General features: G+C 38.6%; 1 protein-coding gene across 5 annotated transcripts in view; it reads right to left on the reverse strand.

The window, feature by feature from the left end:
* NCALD (neurocalcin delta) overlaps positions 1-20,369 on the reverse strand; it is a 446,431-nt gene that overhangs the window by 95,937 nt on the left and 330,125 nt on the right. The window contains exon 1 of one of the 5 annotated variants that reach the window (XM_017528902.1): positions 16,401-16,746. The exons of the other annotated variants lie outside the window; for them this stretch is intronic. The gene's annotated coding sequence lies outside the window, so the exon portion shown is untranslated. Of the gene's footprint in view, positions 1-16,400; positions 16,747-20,369 lie in introns of those variants that run through there. 5 annotated transcript variants of the gene reach the window in all.

A 20,369-nucleotide genomic window follows, 5' to 3' on the forward strand; every position in this document is an offset into this window, starting at 1 on the left:
TGCTCAGGTTATGTGGTGATCTGTGCTAATAAATTCCTACTGGCATTGGAGCTCTTTGTCACCAGTGGCATAAATCCACAGCAGTGGTTTTTAGTGATGCAACATGGTTCATCACATTGGGCTTAGAGTACAGATTATGACTTCATAACTTACTGTCCCCTAGAGGCAAGGATTGCCATCAAGACCTAACGCAGTGCCTGTATTCCAGCACTACTTGTTAAATTCAAGGGCACAGAACTTACTTCTCATGTTATGTGCTGACCACACACATGATTGGCTGAAACTTCCGGTGCTTGGCCATCTGTCCGCAGCACAAGATCTTCACAGAGTGAGGAGATTAGGAGGTGTTGGAGGCTCTCAAGATTTAGCTGGTATGAGTTAAGAATCACCTAGGAGGATTTTTATAGAGGCAAATCCCAAGCTCCACTTCTGTAGATTCTGATTACAGAGTTCTGAATTTGGCCTCAGGAATCTGCCTCTTTCAACCACACCACAGTGGCTGTGATTCTGACACCAGTGACTGGAGGGCCCTATGTTTAGACACTGTACCTTTCCTCTCAGGCTTCTGGGAAGATTCCAACCAGAGCCTTTGGGGATCAGTTTGGGCTGGTGCTCCTCTCCACTGACCCAGCAGCTCAGATCCAGCTGGAGGCTGGAGTAATGTGAGAACTTTATCTTCTCTGCCTGAGCAACCTTCACGCAGCCATTTCTCTCCTGGTATCTCTAGCCTTGACTTCATCAAGGGCTGCTGAGTATGTGTCCCTTTATGCCACTGACTTTACACTGTTAGCATTCCAAGACCTCACTTACCTATTAGGAGAGCCTAGCATGTCACTGATGGTTGCCAAGGCAGCCACTGAGTCATATAGCTGAGAATATCCTGTCTTATAGTGTCACACATCTAATGCTAGTGGCTTCATTCTTAAAACAAATTCAGTTTGATGCTGAGAAGTTGAGGATGTGATGGGTATGCCATTTGAGTCAGGGTCTCTGCCTCATCAGGTGAGGAATAAGACCCTTGGGAACAGCATGGACCCCTGACAATCCTGTTGTAGACAAACAAAAGAACCCTACTGAGATGTCTTTAGTGATGTTCTAAAACCTGGAATTAATTATCCCCAAAGACAAGAGATGAGTGATGTGTATAGCATGTGATAGACTGAAAATGGCTAAAATGGAAATAACAAATGGTTTGTGATCAAAAGCAGATCTCTGTACTTACCTGGGACAATTCCCAGCCAATGTGCCCCTTCACTCCAATTGCAGGAAAGAAAAACCCAATCTTTCCTCTAATGTGTAATTCATTCTTTCACTCATGGGCAAACACTTAGGTGCCTGCTTTGTGAATAGAATAACACATCTCAAAATTACAAGACTAATTTCAATTAACCAGGAATTAAGAGCCTGCTTCCTTTTGAAAACTAGTAACTTTTTTAAAAAAAATATTAAGTTTGCAGAAATAGGAGGCAAAGTACTCCACCTTCTGGTGAGGACTTTTAGGTGGTGACTGGAGTCGGAGGCATTGAAGCAAGAAAGTTCTAACAAACATCATAGGAGTAGCAGAGCTTGTTGGCTGAGGGGGTCATGCTTTATCCATTTCCAGCAGGCAACAGGAGCCCAAGGATGACTTGAAACCTCCATTCTAAGCTGTCTATGATTTCATAATGTCCCTGTGAACTGAAGGCTTAGTACAAGTAATGCTACTTAATACAAATATAAGCAGATGCTTTAATGCAAATTTGCAAAGAAGACTGATTATATAGAACCATGAAAGAGCTTTACTGACACCTATTGAATTGAGGACCCAACCTTTCTGCGAGAACAAAACAGCTCTATTTAGACCTGCATTCACTGAACTGGCAAAGATGAGAACAACCCTGTAGTTAGACTGCCACTCTGCAGAAAAGAGTATGACAGAGTTTAGAGATTTTCTTTGGATGAATTAATAATCGTTTGGGATCAATTTCCACCAGTCCCCTCCCAAAGAAGCTATGCTCCAGTTTGCCTCTGGTTCTTCATCCATACTGCTCCTTCTGCCCAAAACACCCTTCCCCAAAGCTTTGCATGACTAAAAAGGAGGTCAGTAGCCTCAGCAGCAAAGAAAGACAACACACCTGTTTCCCAGGTCAACATCAAGCTTACTCATTTCTTTATTCATTCATTCAGTTCCTGAGTTATTCAGTCTTCATTGGGCACTTAATCCCAGTCCCCATGGGGTGCACTGAGGATGCAGATATGAAATGAGGCACCGTGTTTACCTTTAGGAAGCTTGTAGCTTAATGAAGGAGACAGATAAAAAATTGTAGAACTGTGTGGTTAGTGGTCTGATTTAGGTGTGCATTTGACAGCAATACTGGAGAAGTTAGAAATGGGGCCTAGGTGGAGTCCTGAAGAATGATACAGTGCCTGGTTGAGGCAGATATGGTGGATTTGATGGATGGAATGGGCTCATATGACCCATCTGCTTTCACTTTGTTCTCCTTGTGTAAATGATCCGTATTGATCATATGGTCAGTCAGGGTTGGGGGTGCTGTCTGGGCCATCAGAGAAGGAGAAATAGCCTCATGAAAAGTAAGGCATGTGCCATGGCCTCATGTCAATCATGCATCAGCACAATGGGGCAGCCATTCTAAAGCTAATATAATCTCTCTTCAGGATGGCAGACTAAACATGACAGTCTGCCTATTCTTTCTTCACAAATTCCAACTAAGTAGCAGAAACTATGTATGAAAAAAAGAATAAATCATAGAACTGGGATGGAAGTCAAGAAAAGTTACTATCAGTAGACAGAAATTTTAAGAAATTTCTAGAAAATGGCCAACAGATATGTTTGGATTGAGCCAACAAAAACCACAATGTAAAATAGATTTTAGAGAGAAACAATGAAGAGATGAGAGCTGTTCTTTTCAACAGAACCCTGAAGAATTCAGGTCTGGAGCCACAGGGAGAAGGAACAATCAAGGTAATTAATCAAAGAGACTGAAGAATATTGTTTTCCATCTCTTTCTACCCCCCTTCAAGATTTGCACAGAAGGGCAGTACACAAAAGTAGTTCATCCCTAAAAATAAAGGCTTCCTGGTTCTGGCAGTCAGGACAGTCATAAGCTTGCCTGTCTGCTTCCCACTGTCACATGTGCCTCCTGCCAGCCAAACTGCCAGCCCTTCCATTCATGAGGAGAAGTGTGGTGTAAAACCATTCCTACATAACTGCCAAGGAAATGCCTCCAGTCACCTCTACTAGTCAACCCAGCCCTTCATTTATAAATAAAGTCCACCCAGCCCTTCATTTATAAATATGATTCAGCCAGTCAAAAGTTACTGGTTATTGAAGGAAAACCAAGAACATATGAGAGAAAGGATCCAGAAGAGCAACAGAACATCTGATAATAAAGGAAATGGAGTTGAAACAAAGGACAAAGAAGGTAACTTAAAAAAAAAGTACTATTTTTAGGGATATTTGAGAGAAGTCTGCATTCACAAACATAAAAAATGATTTTACAAAGATGCTCGGTGGAAAGGCTGAATAATTGAAATGAAATGACTCAGAAATAAATTTAAGATCCAGAAGACAAAAATGAGAAAATCCTATGAATGCACATAAAAGGGAAGAAAGAAAAGATGAGAGAAAAGTTAAGACCACAGAGGAGAGATCCAAGAGACCTAACAACTCCTATAGCTAAGAGACCTACTATTCTTTCCATAGTAAGAGCTAGTAGAAGAGAAAACAAAGGAAATAGAGATCAACAATTCAAATAAATTATAGAAGAATATTTTTCTGGGCTGAATAAACCTTGAATCTTTGGATTTAAAAAGTTTGAAGAGGGCCGGGTGCGGTGGCTCACGCCTGTAATCCCAGTACTTTGGGAGGCCGAGGCGGGTGGCTCACGAGGTCGAGAGATCGAGACCATCCTGGTCAACATGGTGAAACCCCGTCTCTACTAAAAATACAAAAAATCAGCTGGGCATGGTGGCGCATGCCAGTAATCCCAGCTACTCAGGAGGCTGAGGCAGGAGAATTGCCTGAACCCAGGAGGTGGAGGTTGCGGTGAGCCAAGATCGCGCCATTGCACTCCAACCTGGGTAACAAGAGTGAAACGCCATCTCAAAAAAAAAAAAAAAAAGTTTGAAGAGGAGTAATAATTTTTTAAAAAATATCTCGTCATTTCCAGGTAAAATTTATTACCTCCAAGTACAACAAGAAAATCCTAAAAGTTCATGGGACAGGGATCGGAGATGGAGCTACCTTTAAAGGAATCAAAATCAAAACGGCAGCAGATGCTGTATCTGCTTCCAGGTTGCTAGGAAACAGTGAAACGAAGTCCATAAAATTGTGATAGAAAGTAATTTGGAGTGTTTTTCAATTATGAGGGCAAAATGAAGACCTACAAAGACAGAGCCCTTCTGTTATTTTGAAAAAAGTTAAAAATATGCTCTAGCAAAACTGAAAATGAATCTGGAAAGGGAGACAATGTGGAAACAAGGAAAATAATCCAGTTGTGATGGAAAGAAATTCCAGTAGAAGAGTGTAAATCTAGTCCACATTAGAATGGTAACACAGAGGGCTCAGTGGAGAGCATCTTCAATAAGAAAGAGGTTACCATGACTGAACTGAATAATTAAGCATCAAAAATTAAACTATGACATGCCACATATGTACTGAAGATTTTAGTTTCTCCAGGTCAATTAGAGAAGACAAAGATAATTAAGAAACTTTAGAAAAATAAATATATATAAAGGGAAATCATGCCCCAAATATAAGGCAAACTAAAATACAGTATGTGTTTAAACAATTTGTGGAATATAAAAAACACTGATGTTTGAAGCAAACAAAGTTAAGTCTCTCTGGTCAAAGGGGAGGGTCAAGAGATTTAGGAAGTTCTCCTATATTTCCCATGAGTGCTAGCTCACTGGGGGAAAGAATTACTTCCCTATTGTATGTTTCATTTTTCCTTCTGAAAGTGGTTTATGACTTTATGAACTATATTCTTTGCAGATTACATTCTTTATGTAATTTTCACCAAGAAAATAATCCTAAGGTGGGATTTGGTTTTGAACTCGGTTTTAAAACCCCTTCCCCTACCAAGGGTATTTTTGTTTAATTATCTGCAGTTTTTTCTGTCTTCCTGAGACAGTTAACTAAGCTTTATTAACTAAAAATATAAGCCTGTACTCATTATGAAACAATTAGTTTTTTAAGTTACTCCTCAAACTCTTAATGTTTGATCTTTAATTTTTAATAAATTAAAATTAGTTAGAAACAGTAATTCTTAAACAACTGTGTGAAGTTCAAATCCTCAATTTCATTTCAGAGTTCTTTTTCTTCTGTTGAAATAAAGTAAAATTAAGTATAATGTTTTTTAATTTTGAAATATTAGTAGTGGTTACTTTTAGAGAGTAGAACATTAAGAATGATGTTTCTTCTGTTTTTTATATTCTTCTGTATTTTCCAAATGTTCTACTACAAATATATATTGATTCTATACTTAAGTTATTTAAAATGAATATTAATAGAAGACAAACATAAGACTACCTGAATATAGTACTAGAACTAGAAAGTCTCCCAGGCTGAATGGCTGGTTAGTTGAGTGATTATATAAAAACTGCACTGGTTTAAATGAGTGATTTAGAACACATGCTTCAGCCTACCATCTCCTTTCCTTTAACATCAAAACATACTCCAGTGTTGTATGTCTAAAACATCTGTCATGAAACAGATGTTTTTTTGTGTACATTTTGCCCACATGTGTAAATCTAAGAAACTTTCAATTAATTTAGGACTTCTAACAGATTTTATTAGTTAAAGAGCTTATATAAGAGAAAGAGGAAAGGCAGGTTTATTTTAAATTCCCCAAAAATGTCCCTGTTTAAAAACGGTAGAATGGTGGTTGGCTGGGGCTGATGGGGAGGGTGAAAAGGGAGTGAGTTTACTGGGGATGGAGTTTCAGCTGGGGAAGATGAAAAAGTTCTGGAGACGTACAAAGGTAATAGCTGCACAACAATGCAAATGTACTTAGTGAACATACACACAAAGATTTATGGTAAAGTTTATATGTATATTTTACCACAACAAAAAAGTCCCTGTTAATTTTAAATCAAGGCATGATATAACATGATTTCAGTGAAAACTTTCCTTTTTTATGGCATTTCATAATCAATGTCTTTTAGTTAACCTGTAGCATAACTAAGTTTTATGCCTTTTGTGACTCTAACAAAATATCCCTCCTGACGCAGGAGCTGGTGGAACACTTAATGGACTTTTGATCTGTCCTTGGCTATAATCCGTAGGCTGTTTTGACAGTCTGAGGAGAAAGAGAATTCTATTTCTAAATAGTAATAGATTGGCCTTTAAAAATTGGAAGTTGATCAACATTTTTCAAAGTGGGCACAATAGATCTAGTGACAATTTCTTTTACAAAGTGGAATTTGGATCAAAGGTTGCATCTTTAATGATTAAATAGCTTTTATTTTGTAAAATATACTCTGACTATACCAATATATATACATATATATTGACCCTGAGAGAGAAAATGGTTTGCTTTCACCACCCCTGGCAGCTGGGTTTGTATGGGAGCTCAGGGCTCACCAAGGGTTCCCTGACCATTCCCTCCTGAATAGCCAGGAGATGACAAGGAGCATAGCATGGGCAATGGCCTTGGGCAAGGCCACACTGGACACAGAAACCAATTTCCAAATCTTCACAATTGCCAGCAGCAATGGCAAGTGATGTGTTGTAAGGGGAAAGCATACCTTTCATTCACCATCAGAGGCTGAAATAAATGACTCAACTGGTTTAAAATCTTTATGTGATCAAGGAGCTAAAAAATACATGGTTTATTCAATTTCCTTCTGGTGTTGGACCTTAGGGACAGTGTGAATCTGTGTGCTGCTAGAGTGAAATTATAATCAATATCAACGCAGTATACTTTACTAGGATGTAAAGTATACTGATGGTGTTTTTGTTGGCCACCCAGGGATTTGTTTTCTATTATTCTTTGTACTGTACATACATATTATACATACTTTTTTGCATGTATAATTTGTAATATTTTTCTTAAAGATGTCATGCTTTGGTTAAGAACATTCTGATAGTTGCCAGACACAAATATTGATGATCAGTATTCAGAGATTTCAGATGTAACACAATGCACACTCACAACTTACAACTAAAACTTCACTGAACACCATTTAGTTTTTCATTGGTGACATGATTCAAAGATTTTTCAACATAATGGTGCAATGTCCCAGGGGTTTCATTTTATACACACACACACACACACACACACACACACACACACACATAATTATAACAATTTTCATTATATACTCATTATAGTATAGTTTTATAGAAAATGTTGCAAAGGCTTGACTTATTCAATTGTCTTGGAACTTAATATGACTTTGATTAGTAGCATGCCACGTGTTTAGAACTATGAAGTTACACAGCTCTGCCTATGGATATAACCAGATAAAGTTAAAACAGCTACTCACACCATATGGAGGGCAAAAGAGAATTCACATTTTTTAAAATTTAAAAAGTTAAAACTTCTCTATGAGAAAAACAAACAAAAAGGGAATCTCTAACTTAGCAAGGATTTAAATGAGCTATGTAAAGTGAAAAGAAACAGAGTCACTAAAATATTCTCACACCATTTAACATGTACATCACTTCCCTGTTCCTGGATTTCCCTAGCTTCCTAGTATCTATCAGATCGAGTCCAGCTTAAGTGGATAAATCCTAGATCCTCCATGGGCCCACCATATAGATTCTACACTTTTTTCCTTTTCCCAACCATGTTCTTGACTCCAGATGGGGAGGTGTCCTATTTCTGTCAGTAGAATGTCCTCGTCCTCCTTCTCGATGAAGGATTATCCTTTCACTTTTGCTACTCATACCAGACACTCTCCTCCTTTAGGCCCAACTCAAAAGCTCACTTCCTCTCCAAAGTCATCTCAATGCCATACATCCTCTGGGGTTAATCTATTTGCTAATCACCTAATAGAGATGTAAAGAGTCGGCACTGTATGTCCAGTGTGACCCTGGGCACTGTGGGAGGTTGTAGCCAGGGTGAGAGACATAGTTCTGGCCCTCAACTGCAGATGCCATCCAGTGTCCCTAACTAGACTGTCACCTTTTCAAAGACTGGCTGGTTCTATATTACTCATGCAGTATCCTACTTAGCTGAAACATCTTGGATGAGGTGGGACATATCCTGGTTATTGGAAAGTCTGGGTGATTTCACCACATCTGCCCTGTGTCTATGGTGAGCAAATGAGGAACAACTGGAGAAGTCTTACCAGTCCTCAGACATGAAAGGAGTACTTTCATAGGTGTTCAACTCTAGGGCTCATTGTACAGCTAACAAATGTAGAATGAATAAATGAAGAGAGCCTTGCTGAGGGAAGAGGAAAAGACTATTAGGATGGGGTGAAGCTTGAGCAAATGAGAAGAGAGTTGGGGCACTGATTTCTCTACACTAGAAGGGAAAGGGATGCCTCTTTGAGTAAGGATACAAGAACCACATTTCTGAGGATTTCAAATGCAAGGTTTGACCAACACGTGGAGCCAATGGGACAGCTGCCATTTTGGCGGGTCCAGTGGGACAGCTGCCATTTTGGCAACTTTATTAAGAGGAAAAGATTTTGTTGAATTAGCTAAATTTTACCTGGCTAAGGAGAATACCCTAGCTTTACTACAAACCATCAGAGCAGAAAAATTGTCCTAGAAACATAGGAAATGGGCCAAAAGAGAGTGTCAAAGAAACAGCAGGCTCTAACAATAGACAAGTAGGCAGAAATTTAGACAGAGTAGGTACGGGAAGGGGAGACAAAGGTGGACAAGGAGGACTGAGCAGCAGTCTAGGACAGATGCTACCAGTACTGCCATCCACACTGCACTCTCCTGCAGCAAGGGTCCCAGCCAGCGGGGGGCAGTGAGCGAGATCTTGCTAAGGCATGCAGTGTGGCCTCAGTGTAGCCCAGATCTTTTCCCAGAACCAGCAACAGCATTAACATATAGGACATTGTTCCAAATTTCCAAGCAGGAAGTGCTCCTAAAGCTTATTTGTAATTTGGTTGGTAACAGAAATATATTTTCCTCCAGAAGTTAGGTTAGGTTAGGCCAAATCGCAAAAGTCTATTTAATAATCCACATGTACCTGAAGTTTAGCTCTCTATACAGGGATTTCACTCATTTCTAAGTACCCCAATGTTCTAGTTACTCTGACTGCTTAAGAAATTACCCCCACTCCCAAATCCTATGGGCTTAAGACAATAACAACTTGAATTTTGTTCATGAAACTGTAACTTGGGGCAGGGCTCAACAGGGATAGTGCATCTATAGTTCCCCTGCATCAGGAGAGGGAAGGAAGACCTGAAGGCCAGGTCTGCAGCCATCTGAAAGCTTGCCCACTCACATGCCTGCCAGTTGATGCTGGATGTCGGCTGAGACTTTAACAAGAGATGTTAGCTGAAATACCTACTCCTGGCCTCTCTATATGATCTGGGTTTCCTATAATGTGGTGACTGGATTCTAAGGGAAAATGTCAAGAAGAAAAAAAAAAGCCAGAAAGAAAAAAATTTGTATTCTTTTTCTGATCTATCCTTTAGAAGTCACCTAGCATTATTTCCACTGTACTCTATCAGTTGGACCAATCTTAAGCCCATTTAGGTTCAAAGGGAGAGGCAATAGACTTCACCTCCTGATGCTGAGGAGCAAGATTCTAGAAGAACATGTGGTAATGCAGTGACTCACACCTGAAATCTCAGCCCTTTGGGAGACCAAGGTGGGAGGATCTCTTGAGGACAGGAGTTCAAAACCAGCCTGGGCAACATAGTGAGACCCTATCTCTATAAAATAAAAAAGTAGCTGGGCATGGTGGCATATGCCTGTAATCCTGGCTACTCAAGAAGCTGAGGTGGGAGGATTGCTTGAGCCCAGGTTCACAGTTACAGTGAGCTATGATTATACCAATGCACTCCAGCCTGGGCAACAGAATGAGATTTCATCTCTAAAAAAATTTTTTAATGTGGTAATTAATGGTAAGGCTATTTTTGAGTCAAATCTGCCACAACATATGACATTACTTCTGGGGAAAATACAATATATAATAGTAAGTCCTCACTTAATGTCATTGACAACAAAACCAATTCTTTCTTCTCATTAATGTTACAACAATACAATGTTTAATGAAATGATGGTATTTGAGGATCGGCTGTATATTCCAAGTTGAAAGGCAATATAGCATAGTGAATAAAGAGTCAGGACTCTGAAGCCAAATGCCTAGAGCTCTACTATATGCTTGCGTGACACTGAGTAATTTGCTTACGCTCTCTGTGTCTCAATTTCCTCATTTATAAAACTGGAATGTTGCTAAAAAATAGTCATTTAAAAAAGAATTTTGAAGACTATCTAGCTTCCTAAGTGTTAGCTATTATTATAATACTCTTCCAATTCTGACTGATTCCTCCTGCCTCCTTGAGAGATGGTGGTGGCAGCACTACCAGAAGTAGAAGATTAATAACAACATTCACATTATTGAGTTCCTAATATCTGTCAATTTCTATGCCAAATAAGTTGATTCAAAAATCCAAGAGGGAGGTCCTAATATAATTCAGCAAAAGAAAACTGTGACTTAGGTAACTTGCCCAGGATTTGCCCCCAATCAGTTTAACTAGATAGATGGAGCCTGAGTCCCTGGATGACTGTGTGGAGCATTGCCCTTCTCCCAATCCTGATTTCTGGGTGAGTAAAAAATGAACAGTGTTTGATTATTCCATTAGAATTGGGGGCTATTCATTACGGCAGTGACCCTGTCCTGACTGGGTTAGCACAGGGAAGATGGGAGAGATATTTTTGGATGTTGCTAATTTAAGGACTCTTTTCATAAAATACAACGGTTTTTGTTATTTGCATAAAAGAAAATATTCTCTAGGTTAGTCCCTGCCAGTCTTATTTGGCTTCTGAACTACAGGACAAATAGCCTTCGGCCAAGTGGGAATAGGACTGAGCATACCGACCTGGAATCCCTGACACTGATGGGAACAGATTGCTCACAAATGAGGCCGGCTGTTCACCAGCTGCAGAATGTCTCTTCTGGGGCTTCACTCTAGTGTAAAACCTAATGGTTCCCAGGTTGTTTGTCTGTTTTGTTTTGATGTTCTGTTTTGTACTGTTCCCTTTTAGAATTCTCTTTTGGACTCCAGTGGTCAGTGTGGCTGTGGGAAAGAGAACCCCAGTTAATGGTACATACAGGTCTCTGAGCAAGTTCTCTACATAGTTAGACTGCATGTCCCATGATGGAAGGGACCTGCCCTCTGTTGTACCTCATAGCAACCCTGGGGTCTAGCTCAATGCCTGATACATAGTATGTGCTCAAAATCTGCTGAATGCATGAAAGACTGAATGTTCAAATAAAAGCTCAAGCAAACAAAAGGCAGGGTCCATAAAGACACTTGGGTTCTCTGTGCCAGTGGCATATCTCACTTGAGGGCCCCATCAGGGAGGACCTCATATGCCTATTATAACGCTGTGAATGCAGCAGTCAGTTAATAAATGTTTACCAATTGAGTGACTGCTGCACGTGATCCATGGTAAGATGGGAAGGTACAGGATGGGGAAACTTTTGTGAGATGCTATTTTTGATCTCCAGCGATATTGTAAATATGGTGTCGTCACAAAACTGATCATGGTTTGAGTGATATAAATCATATCAAAGTCTGTGGGAGTCAGCTGAGCAGAGAACCAAAGAATATAACACTTTTTCTTGACATTTACCTCTAATAGATAGCGCTTAAATTCATTAAAGCAAACAAAGTCCAGAATCATCTTTTTAAAAAAATCATCCCTGCATAAAAGCAATGTGCAGCCTTTGGTCTTCCTGTAGTCACTGGGAGAGATTCAGAAAACATGAACAATCCTCCTGTCAAGACAGGCAACAGCTGGAATATCTTTCAGGCTAGAGATTTCTTTCCTACAAATCAAATATGAAACTTCATCGTGACCTGAGAACATTCTGGCTTACATTAATATAAACCAAATTTTAAAGGGATGCTGTGTCTTTATTTAAAGGCATTTATGGAAATACATGCAAAAAAAACCCCTAAAGTTCACTACTGAGATAAAAAGGGCAGACTGTTTTTAGTTTGGAAAATGTGGCTCCAGTGAATTTAAATATTTATCATATAATTTTCTTATCAAAATCAGTGAGTATTAACTTTTATGGCATCACTTCTGCAAACAATAAAAAATACTACAGTTTGGAATGCTATTTCTAGTTAGATTTCCATCATGCAGCACCAGTTAAATAAAAGTGATTTTATGAAAAATAATGCCACATTCCTTTTTGAAAAGTTTCAAACACCTGGCATTGAGGAGCAGACAGTACAGCCTGGATTCAGAGATTTTAAACTTTTTCCAAGTTTCTTGATCAAGTTGCTACAGATACTCAGAGCTCCCAAGGCAAGTGTTCTTTTCTAATCCAAAGAATAAGAAATGTTTGAGAACATCTCTTTCGTAATTCCTTTGAGAACACACAAAGACAAATTGCTAAGCTTCCATTTCAAATGTGAGGGATTTGGATTGAGTTTAAACAACAGCTTGTGCAAAATGTCATAGCTCCCATTCTCTTACGCGGAGACAGTGGGTGCTGATGTCATAGAAAGGAAGACTTTGAAGGTTCTGAATGTAGGGCTGCGAAGGCAGCTGACCAACTGCAAAGTCACGCTGTCAGTTTGGAGGGGAAGATCAGGCACTATTTTCTGCACATTCAAAGAAACATGTAGAATGAGACAATTACTTACATAAGTCACACTAAACGATATTATTAATACCCTCCGTATTGGTCTTAAATATTCAACAAGCCAAATAAGGTGCTGCATTCAGATACTTAGGCAGTGTCTCCAATTCCCACTTAATTTCGAACATGCCTCATCCTAGAGATCTCTGGAAGATTAACCTTTAGGGCTTTCTCTCAAGTAATGAATTAACGTGACAACTGATCAACTCACACGTGCCCGTGCTTTACATTAAGCTGGAAAGCCACATACATTCTTTAATGCTTGCTTCAAATATTATGAGCACACGAAGTGCCTTCTAGAGTATTTCTTCAGCTACAATCTCAAATGACAGCCAGCATTCTTCATCTAAATACTACTTGCTTATCTTCTCTGAGTGGATCAAGGCTCTTTTGTAAATAGCTATAGTCTTACTTCTGTGGCCCATGGTTTTAACTTGCATAACTTACAATAACACTATGAGTTTTCCTTTTAACCCCTGTCTAACCAGGTAAGGGTTCCCAATCCAGGGGACATAAGACTATTAATGGATCTCAAGGAGGAAAATAAAAGAAAGTTACAATTTGGTAGCTATAAAAACATATCCTTCCTTTCCATGCAGAATTTAGAGAATATTGCAAAATGCACACACTCAAAGAATAAAATCCGATGTGGTGGAACTGAATGTGGAAATGGGGTGATGAGTTTTGTCCAGGGCAGTTCCATCACCTTTTGACATCACTAACTTGCATCAATTGACTCAGGAGTGGATAAAATTCAAGAAGACCTGGGGAACTTGGTTGGGAAAAATATTACATCTTCAGTTTCACTAACCTCAAACTGAAATTTTGTATTTCCTTCAATTAAAATATAGGCCGCAAACCACAGCACCTGTGATATTGTTGCCAAGAGAAATCACAGATATTTTCACCTCATTTTACAACTGTTGTAGATTTCCTGAAATATCTTCTATGCTCACCACTACTTCAAAATTATTGTAGTTCCTGTACCTGCTGCTAGTTTGCATTATTTAATAATGTGTTATTAACAAAGCATATATCACAATTTTGTAAAATTTAATGTTTTTCAGTGCAAGTGGTTTCATTTGTAACCCTGCATACTTTATTTTATGCATTTGAAAACATAATTCTGAGAAAAGTCCATAGGCTTTACCAGGCTGCCAAAGAGGTCCACGGCACCAAAAAGGTTAAGAATGCCTGAAATTGGCTGGGTGCAGTGGCTCACACCTGTAATCTCAACACTTTGGGAAACCAAGGCAGGTGGATCACCTGAGCTCAGGAGTTCAAGACGAGACTGGCCAACATGGCGAAACTCCGTCTCTACAAAAAACCAGCCAGGTGCCTGTAATTCTAGCTACTTGGGAGGCTGAGGCACAAGAATTGCTTGAACCAGGGAGACGGAGGTTGCAGTGAGCCAAAATTGTGCTACCACAATCCAGCCTGGGAAACAGAGTGAGATTTTTGTCTCAATAAAAACCAGAAAAGAATGCCTGAAACTATACACGAAATATTTAATAATGCAACAGCCAGGTTTCTAAGAGTAAATTGTTCTTTGCCAGCATCTTTTGTAGCTGCAACAAACATGACCTTGAAATCAACATAGTGTCAATGCTGTAAATAAATGATTCTGTTGAGAGTCTTTATTTTTCTTCTTATTTTGTGATAGGAAAAGACCTGTAGATCCTAGAGCATCTCTGCTTTCACAGCATAGGTTGTTTTCTTTTAGTGATAAACTTCATCATTGAGATTTTGCCATCAACACTGAATTGTTCTCTTATATTTCATACTGCTGAAATCCAGTCTATTTTGAAGGGGCATTGAATACATTTATTATAAGATTTTAATTTAAAACATCATAGAGACAACACTAAGAAAGTCTCTGCTACCTGGAAAAAACTATAATGATAATTCCACATTTTGAATAAAAGAAGTAAATGTTAAAGTGTACCTCATCAAAGATAACGCTTTTAAATGACAGTGTTACTGGTCTTATCTGTGCTCAACTGAAATGTTACATATACATTACCATATTTCTAGGGGTGTTAAGAATATGGCCTCTGGGTTACTATTTGAGATCAATTAAATGATGAGATTATGTCTCAGTAGCTGTGCTTGGAATGAGCACATTAGACTTTTGGAAAATCCTCCATGGAGACTCTGGCCAAAAATAGACATGTCAAATGCCAGCAAGTTAAATGAATATTCACTCATTGAGAGCTAATGAGAAATTATTGATATACCCATAGTTATTCGCTTATTACTGTACCTAAATGCTGTTCAAAATTTTCACCTCCTAGAGTAAAATAAATACTATTAGAATTGTGAAGCGGATAAAGAACATAAAAATTAAAACAGTATATTCTTGCACTAAATTAAGGTATAATTCACACACTGTAAATATATAGTATTCATATATACAGTTAAACCAGTGTTTTCTACTACTTAAAATACTAGCTGCATTATATGTAGTACTCTAAAATTTGTCCATTTTTCTGTTAAACTTGTAAGATTTAGACAGCTGGTTATAAATCTAGACTTCGGTACTACAGGCATTCTTTAAATTACAAGCCCCAAAACAATTCAACCTGTATGTCATGAAAGAAAATTTGAAATTACTAAACTTGGGAAGGAAAGAAACTACAATACAATGAAAACAATTTGTGGTATATAGTATTATAGGAATAAAGAGATAAAATTCTTATTCATCACAGTTATTTAATTATTCATTGAAGATACAGAGCAAATTGTCAGTGACTACTTGTATTTGAGGGAAAGTAGAACTTGTATCAATGATACATTTCAGGTTAGGGCTATTGTTTTCTTCTTTAGGTAATTATTTCAATTTTTAAAAATAAAAACAGCTTACACGACTCCTTAGTAAAGACCATCTCATGCCATTCTCTTCACAGCTGAATTTTCAGTGGAGGACCCTGGAAATGTGCACTTTGCTCTAACAACCCAAAAGCAATTGCATGCACACATGTAAAGGTTCCACCCCGATTTCCTTGGCATATTCCCCATGATTTCTCTCTAAGCAGGAAGCTGTTGACAATTTTTCCTGGTACTTTCAGAATACCAGCGGTCTTATTTACAAGCAAAACCCCAACTTTTGTTCCAGTTATAATGTTATTTCCCGTGGTTCCTATTGTTGCTAAATATGAATGCTGCAAATAAGATAGAAACCAAATTCCAAACTATTTTAGGCTGATTCAGAATTGAGTAGCAATTGTAAAAAGAAAAGTTAGAAACACATTGCAAGGCTATGCTAGAGTTTTTAAACCCAAAACAATACTGAAGGGAGGATTCCTGGAATTCAAGAGAGAATATTTGGCTCAAGCTGCAAAATCCGTATCTCTAAATAATGTTATGTTAGCAAGTGTTGAGCAAGCAAGGCGATTATATTTTAACCTACTTCACAGAACATTAATCCAAATTTAACCAAATTCCAGAGAGCCTGCCCGAAATTCACATCTAGAAGCTGCTTTACATTTTTCCCTTGGTACAACAATAATTGCTCATGAATACAAACTTGTAGGAGGTAAGAGAGAGGGGAAAACCACAATGAGCTATAAAAACACCTAACAATTGTATATAAAGCAAACTAATTACCTCACTCAGAAGAAGTGCACAATTTAACAGTCCATGCTCTGCAGACCCTGGAAACAGCAGTAGCAGCAGCAGCAAGGTCCAGCATCCACCAGATTCTCACAAGCCTTTGACTGTGTGGACTCAGCCACAGACTCTGCCTCTAGCTGACGTCAAAGTCCCTGTCACATGGCCAGATGAAAGCCAAGAGATCATTGGTTGTCGTAGCAACCACAGACCGGCTCTGAAATTATTTCAATAGGTCATCTGTCACTGTGGTGTTTGTGTGTGTGTGTGAGGGAGAGTGTGTGTACACACACACCACACAACCATCACGGACAGCTCCTGACAACCTCAACCCCTGAAGTTTTGACTCCAGCATGCTTACAACTTTCCTCTTTAAGGCTTTGGTGTCTTTTCTTTACAGTTACTTGCAGGAAAATCTATGCCACCCTGGAGTTCTCATTTGTCTCACTATCACCAGCATGAAGCACATCTCTCTTTCTCTATAACTAAAGGAAAGAAACTGAAAAATTCTGGAGTAGTTTTCTTAGCCAATTAAACTTATTTGCAGGCAAATATATAAAAAGAGAAGCTCAGGGGTAGGGATTGAAAGAAAACATATTTTAAAAACTATGTCACAATCCATATGAATGTACTGAGACCATGCTTGTGATGGAAAGAAAAATAAAAAACAGTGGGTGATGGCTCAGAGACAGATGAGACAGTCTACTAATCCTGATACCAAGTAGGTTGTAGAAATCAGATAACATAAACTCAGAATTCCTGGATTGTAAAAAGTCTAAGCAAAAATGATGACTAAAGGAGTTTCAAAGCAGTGTTACTTTAAAATAGCCATGTGGGTAAGCTGAAAACTTTGCTTTGGGGCCATACGGGTGCCAAATCCTCCCCTCTTGAGTCCTCTCATCCACACCCATTTGCTGGGACTCAACATTGAGTAAATAGGTCCAGTGTTCCACAAACACAAAGTGTAAGGAAAGCCCAGAGCCACAGAATAAAAGAATAATCTCACATGTTTTCTAAGGTCAGCTTTATTTCCTTTAGGGCCACCCTAGCTTATTTTTAACTCTGCACATGTGCCTATTTCCTACTTAATTCTCCTTCTTAATTAATGGGAAGCCAATTAAACAAATCAGTGAAACTCACAAGAAGGTACTCTGAAAAAGACATTCAGAAAATATATGCCCATACAAAGGATAAGGAGTTAGGCAGGGAGAAGAGACTGCCCTCAAAACCCTAAGGACACTTATATGCTAGGCTCATAAGGACTTCTATTCTGTTTCTTAAAAAAAAAAAAAAAAAAAAAAAAAGAGTAGCTCCAGTATGCTACAAAATATAAATGGAACCTAAGCCAGCCAGGCAGATTACATTTGTGTCACTCTAAAAGAATGAAATGTATTCAGTAGAGTCAGAAATTGCTTCTTTAATAATAAGACTAATGTTCAAACCGCTTGGTCATAGAATTATCCTATTCTATCCTCCTTTTCATCTTCCTTTACTTCTGTCCCAGCCCTAATTGAAAGAAAAGATAGATTTTTATTTAAAAACTTATTTTCCTGATGCTATTAGCTGTAGCACTACAAAACTGAAATCAAATTATAAAAAACTTTCCTCCTTTAATTTCCAATTAATGACAGTTGGGAATTTACCTGTTTGAACGAGGACAATGGAATCCAATGTCTATCTAACGCCTCACTAGGGGCAGATTTCACCAACAGCCACAATTCATAAATTTGCAATTTGTTCCAATTATGGTTCTGGTTTTATCTTCAGAAACGCATATTATAGTAATGAGGCAATGGGAAGAGGCAAGGAAACACACCCCTCTAGCTTTCCTGGGCCCCATGTTCTCTGAGCTGCTTAATTTACGATCTCTCTGGCTCTAATCCATGGCTGCCTAATCAACTCTTCCTCCTCTTTATGTAGCTTTAGCATTAGATAGAAAAATTGCAGTGCCACATTCTGCTAATAGGTGATGTCCTCTGAAATAAGTTCTCAGTTCTAAAAAAAAAAAAAAAAAAGTCTAAAATTCAGGACTTTAAATGGATTGATTTAAAAATTAGCAAAAAACAACACTCTTATTTTGACTGGTCCAGCATTTTTAAGACTAAGTATACCTTGTATTGCCTTGGGCTTCAGCTCATCATTAGTTAAAATATTCAGTGAACTGGCCAGGCTCAGTGGCTCACACCTATAATCCCAGCATTTTGGGAGGCTGAGGTAGGTAAATCACGAGGTCAGGAGATAGAGACCATCCTGGCTAACACAATGAAACTCTACTAAAAATACAAAAGATTAGCCAGGTGTGGTGGCACACGCCTGTAGTACCAGCTACTCAGGAGGCTGAGAGGCAGGAGAATCACTTGAACCCAGGAGGCAGAGGATGCAGTGAGCCGAGATCATGCCACTGCACTCCAGCCTGGGCAACAGAGAGAGACTCTGTCTCAAAAAAGTTATATATATATAATTTTTTTTTTCAGTGAACTGACCTTCAAAATGAAAAGTGGGTGCAGGTAGCCCTTTTTTCTATAACAAGCTTCAACCTGGCATCACTTATTTTCCTTTGCAAACAACCCAGGCTTAGAGTTTCTTAGAGCAAGGAAGCTACAAGTGTTCTATGGGGTTGAAAGCATGATGGTGACCTCCTTGGAGCTCTGATTTCTACCAAATTGGTTAATTAACCCAAATGCAATTGAAAGTATCATAGGAAATACACATGAGAGCTTTCTCCACTCACAGCCCACTACGCTGAAGAGAATATGTGCCATTTTATTTTCTAATTGACAAGTCATTTTTTAAAGGTGAAAATGATTCACCAAACTTAAAAATACTCATTCAAAAATAGTTCTGCATCTTATTTTTCACTCTTTGTAAGAATGTCAAGGCTGCCTATTATTAGTTTGACCACTTTGCCAGAAATAACTGGTAATGCCACTAAACAAACAGCCTGACCTGGATTCACACACCTGAACTCACAGGTGGTTTGGGACATGAGGAGACAATTCTGATCAGTCTTTTGTTGATGTTTGTAGGTAGGGCTGTTGCTATCTACTCTGTCTTAATATTAATGGGCAGGCCTGCATCTACTGTTTGGAGCTACCGGGTTCAAATTTCATCTTTTTTCTGGTTGGACCTTGAGCAAGTTACTTAAGTCCTCTGAGCTGCACTGCCTACATCTTAAGATTGTTTGGAGGCTAATAAAGTTTATATATTATAAAATTTTGACGCCTTGCCACAGGGTAGATGGCTCAACTGTATATGTTGTTTCTTGTTTTTCTGTCTGACTCTGATAAGCCTACAAAGATCTTCAGGGAAAGAATGACATCTTATTCATCTCTACAACACTATGATTAGCACACAGCCCAGAACACAGTGAATGTTCAATACATGTTGAATGACTCAACTATTGGGAAATAAATGTTGAAGAGTAGAAAGAAATGGTTCCTTTTTCCTCCTAATAGAGAAGAGAGAGCCTCTCTCTATACCCCAGCCTCAAAAAAAGGCAAAGAAGAAAAAAGAAAGAACAAAAATGTTGAGTTATCCTAAACTTTTCTAAAAATAGTTGGCTCCAAGTAAATCAAACTTAACCCTACTAAATCATAAATATTTATTATAAGTATATATAAGTTATATGTGGACATATTTAATGGTTCTTGCTGTTGATGTTGGAAAATCTTTTACACTGACATTGAGTTCTTACTTTACGTGGAACATTTTTCTATGTACTGTACATTTATTAAATCAGTTACAATAATAATCCTATGAGACAGGCAGTATTCCATATTTCACAACTGAAGAAATTGAAGCACAAAGAGATTAAGTAAGTTGCCTAACTACTACATAGCAGAGCCAGGATTTATACTCAGGAAGCTTAGCTCTATAAAAATTTGGGGCCAGGCGCGGTGGCTCACGCCTATAATCCCAGTACTTTGGGAGGCCGAGGCGGGTGGATCACGAGGTCAAGAGATCGAG

The sequence above is a fragment of the Cebus imitator genome, unplaced genomic scaffold, assembly GCF_001604975.1.
Source record: "Cebus imitator isolate Cc_AM_T3 unplaced genomic scaffold, Cebus_imitator-1.0 Scaffold56, whole genome shotgun sequence".
In the NCBI taxonomy this organism is placed as follows: domain Eukaryota; kingdom Metazoa; phylum Chordata; class Mammalia; order Primates; family Cebidae; genus Cebus; species Cebus imitator.